Genomic DNA, 5,000 nt, shown 5'->3' on the forward strand with positions numbered 1-5,000 from the left:
TCCAGAGCGATTCGCGCGATGAGTCCTTGATACTTAGTCGTTTTTGCAAAATTTCTGACTTTTTGGAAAATTTCACAATTTTGTGAAAACTTCCACAAAATGAGGTTCTAGTATGTTAGAGGGCATCCCAGGAGGGCTCCAAAAGTGTGGGTAAAATATATATCCCACAGGGGGAAAATTGAAAAAAAGTTGAAAAAAAAAATTTTTGGGGACTTAGAAAATTTTTCAACTTTTGTCAGACTTCCAGACAGGGGAGCGTGTCAGTGCGCGCATCCGATTTCAGTTCCAGAGCGATTCGCGCGATGAGTCCTTGATACTTAGTCGTTTTTGGCAAAATTTCTGACTTTTTGAAAATTTCACAATTTTGTGAAAACTTCCACAAAATGAGGTTCTAGTATGTTAGAGGGCATCCCAGGAGGGCTCCAAAAGTGTGGGTAAAATATATATCCCACAGGGGGAAAATTGAAAAAAAGTTGAAAAAAAAAATTTTTGGGGACTTAGAAAATTTTTCAACTTTTGTCAGACTTCCAGACAGGGGAGCGTGTCAGTGCGCGCATCCGATTTCAGTTCCAGAGCGATTCGCGCGATGAGTCCTTGATACTTAGTCGTTTTTGCAAAATTTCTGACTTTTTGGAAAATTTCACAATTTTGTGAAAACTTCCACAAAATGAGGTTCTAGTATGTTAGAGGGCATCCCAGGAGGGCTCCAAAAGTGTGGGTAAAATATATATCCCACAGGGGGAAAATTGAAAAAAAGTTGAAAAAAAAAATTTTTGGGGACTTAGAAAATTTTTCAACTTTTGTCAGACTTCCAGACAGGGGAGCGTGTCAGTGCGCGCATCCGATTTCAGTTCCAGAGCGATTCGCGCGATGAGTCCTTGATACTTAGTCGTTTTTGGCAAAATTTCTGACTTTTTGAAAATTTCACAATTTTGTGAAAACTTCCACAAAATGAGGTTCTAGTATGTTAGAGGGCATCCCAGGAGGGCTCCAAAAGTGTGGGTAAAATATATATCCCACAGGGGGAAAATTGAAAAAAAGTTGAAAAAAAAAATTTTTGGGGACTTAGAAAATTTTTCAACTTTTGTCAGACTTCCAGACAGGGGAGCGTGTCAGTGCGCGCATCCGATTTCAGTTCCAGAGCGATTCGCGCGATGAGTCCTTGATACTTAGTCGTTTTTGCAAAATTTCTGACTTTTTGGAAAATTTCACAATTTTGTGAAAACTTCCACAAAATGAGGTTCTAGTATGTTAGAGGGCATCCCAGGAGGGCTCCAAAAGTGTGGGTAAAATATATATCCCACAGGGGGAAAATTGAAAAAAAGTTGAAAAAAAAAATTTTTGGGGACTTAGAAAATTTTTCAACTTTTGTCAGACTTCCAGACAGGGGAGCGTGTCAGTGCGCGCATCCGATTTCAGTTCCAGAGCGATTCGCGCGATGAGTCCTTGATACTTAGTCGTTTTTGCAAAATTTCTGACTTTTTGGAAAATTTCACAATTTTGTGAAAACTTCCACAAAATGAGGTTCTAGTATGTTAGAGGGCATCCCAGGAGGGCTCCAAAAGTGTGGGTAAAATATATATCCCACAGGGGGAAAATTGAAAAAAAGTTGAAAAAAAAAATTTTTGGGGACTTAGAAAATTTTTCAACTTTTGTCAGACTTCCAGACAGGGGAGCGTGTCAGTGCGCGCATCCGATTTCAGTTCCAGAGCGATTCGCGCGATGAGTCCTTGATACTTAGTCGTTTTTGGCAAAATTTCTGACTTTTTGAAAATTTCACAATTTTGTGAAAACTTCCACAAAATGAGGTTCTAGTATGTTAGAGGGCATCCCAGGAGGGCTCCAAAAGTGTGGGTAAAATATATATCCCACAGGGGGAAAATTGAAAAAAAGTTGAAAAAAAAAATTTTTGGGGACTTAGAAAATTTTTCAACTTTTGTCAGACTTCCAGACAGGGGAGCGTGTCAGTGCGCGCATCCGATTTCAGTTCCAGAGCGATTCGCGCGATGAGTCCTTGATACTTAGTCGTTTTTGCAAAATTTCTGACTTTTTGGAAAATTTCACAATTTTGTGAAAACTTCCACAAAATGAGGTTCTAGTATGTTAGAGGGCATCCCAGGAGGGCTCCAAAAGTGTGGGTAAAATATATATCCCACAGGGGGAAAATTGAAAAAAAGTTGAAAAAAAAAATTTTTGGGGACTTAGAAAATTTTCACACATGTGTCAGACTTCCAGACAGGGGAGCGTGTCAGTGCGCGCATCCGATTTCAGTTCCAGAGCGATTCGCGCGATGAGTCCTTGATACTTAGTCGTTTTTGGCAAAATTTCTGACTTTTTGAAAATTTCACAATTTTGTGAAAACTTCCACAAAATGAGGTTCTAGTATGTTAGAGGGCATCCCAGGAGGGCTCCAAAAGTGTGGGTAAAATATATATCCCACAGGGGGAAAATTGAAAAAAAGTTGAAAAAAAAAAATTTTTGGGGACTTAGAAAATTTTTCAACTTTTGTCAGACTTCCAGACAGGGGAGCGTGTCAGTGCGCGCATCCGATTTCAGTTCCAGAGCGATTCGCGCGATGAGTCCTTGATACTTAGTCGTTTTTGGCAAAATTTCTGACTTTTTGAAAATTTCACAATTTTGTGAAAACTTCCACAAAATGAGGTTCTAGTATGTTAGAGGGCATCCCAGGAGGGCTCCAAAAGTGTGGGTAAAATATATATCCCACAGGGGGAAAATTGAAAAAAAGTTGAAAAAAAAAATTTTTGGGGACTTAGAAAATTTTCACACATGTGTCAGACTTCCAGAGAGGGGAGCATGTCAGTGCGCGCATCCGATTTCAGTTCCAGAGCGATTCGCGCGATGAGTCCTTGATACTTAGTCGTTTTTGCAAAATTTCTGACTTTTTGGAAAATTTCACAATTTTGTGAAAACTTCCACAAAATGAGGTTCTAGTATGTTAGAGGGCATCCCAGGAGGGCTCCAAAAGTGTGGGTAAAATATATATCCCACAGGGGGAAAATTGAAAAAAAGTTGAAAAAAAAAATTTTTGGGGACTTAGAAAATTTTTCAACTTTTGTCAGACTTCCAGACAGGGGAGCGTGTCAGTGCGCGCATCCGATTTCAGTTCCAGAGCGATTCGCGCGATGAGTCCTTGATACTTAGTCGTTTTTGGCAAAATTTCTGACTTTTTGAAAATTTCACAATTTTGTGAAAACTTCCACAAAATGAGGTTCTAGTATGTTAGAGGGCATCCCAGGAGGGCTCCAAAAGTGTGGGTAAAATATATATCCCACAGGGGGAAAATTGAAAAAAAGTTGAAAAAAAAAATTTTTGGGGACTTAGAAAATTTTTCAACTTGTGTCAGACTTCCAGAGAGGGGAGCATGTCAGTGCGCGCATCCGATTTCAGTTCCAGAGCGATTCGCGCGATGAGTCCTTGATACTTAGTCGTTTTCAGAAGTCACAATTTTGACTTCCAGGACCCGCAAAACGTTTGTAAATTGAGCCCGCTCCCCAGTTCCAAGCGTTTTGAGGTGTCCCCGGTTGCAGTAATGCAGCCTGCCCACTAGATGTCGCAAAAGAGACAAAAAGTGAAAAAGAACCAGAATGAGGAAATTCCAGGGAGCCGAATCCGCCTGACAGTTCCAGGCGATCGGGCACTTTTTTGCATGCGTCCCTAAAGTGGGTATAGGGTGACACTCCATGCAAAGACCCAGTTTTGCACACCACCGGCAGAATATATGAGAGAGAGGTACCTCTCAGCCCCGACACATTTCGACTCATTTAAGCTGGTTTTCACCTCCGTAGGCCTGGGTATGCGTTTTGGCTATGAGTCCCTGTTCGGCTGGAGGTCTGCACCTTGGCTGAACCCAGGCTTCCGCAGCTGCGTGGGGGGACTTTTGCCGGTCGCCTATCCCAAGTCAGAGAGGTGTTCCTGGGTTGAAGTGAGCCTGGCCAGACCCCCCCGCGGGCCCTGGTTCTCCACATGGGGGCGCCGTCAAGGCTAAAATCTGGATTTTTAGGCCGAGGAGAGGCTCCATGAGGGCGGATGCTTTTGTGGCTTCGACCCCAGTGCTGTTCCACATCCAGTACCCCCCCGCAAGGGCGCCTGTACCCGAGTCGCGCTTCCAGGACTCGTGGGCACGTATCTCCCGACGACAGGGGTTTGCAGCCTCCGTACTTGGGCAAGTCCCTACATGCACCCCTGCTCTTCCTCCGATCGATCTGGCGCAGCGCTCCCGGGTGGGGAGGTGGCGCCGCTCGCTCGGCCCGGGCTTTGGAGCCCGCGCTGGCTTAAGGTGAGCGGTCCCCTTCCTCCTCTACCCCCGGGCTTCCGACACCTATCTTTGGGCGCGCATGCCGGCCTCGCCTCCCGTCTGCGGAGGTGGCCGAGCCGTGGGGAGTTTGACCCGAACCGAGCGAAGGCAGTGGTCCGACGACCCGTACGGGCGAACGGCGGGGCGCCCACCCAGCCAGGCGTGGGGGCCCGTCGTCCGAATCGCTCCCTGTGCGGGGAAGCACAGCGATCTTCTCCGAGGGCGGCCCTTTTCTTCCAGATGCGTACCCGGCCAGCGGAGGCTCGCGCTGCCCCTCGTGTCCGAAAGGGCGGCCTCCGCGGCGGTGGCGACAGCGGCGGCGGTGGGTGGCCTCTCCGCGCCACTGCCGAGCTTCGCGATTTCCAGTCTTTTCCCGAGCCCCTACGTCAGTGGGGAGGACGACAGAGGTGTGGAGGCAGGCGAAGGGGGTTCTCACCGTGCGGTGTGCCCCAGCCCGACCGTTGCCTTCCCCCTCGACCCTCGTCCTCCCAGGCGGCTCGGCCAGGGAGCAGGAGAGAGAGCGAGAGAGGGAGAGCGGAAACCCCAGAGCCAAGGGGTTAGATGGAGAACGGGAGAAGGAACGAGGGCCAAGAGGTAGGGAGTACGGTGAAAGGCCGACCTGGGATCCCCCTGCGCTCCCGCCCTGGGCGGGGAGCAGCCCTGGGAAGAAAAGCCGCTCGGGCAT

This window comes from Phyllobates terribilis, unplaced genomic scaffold (assembly GCF_046119375.1).
Source record: "Phyllobates terribilis strain yellow unplaced genomic scaffold, ASM4611937v1 Scaffold_3664__1_contigs__length_73141, whole genome shotgun sequence".
Lineage (NCBI taxonomy): Eukaryota > Metazoa > Chordata > Amphibia > Anura > Dendrobatidae > Phyllobates > Phyllobates terribilis.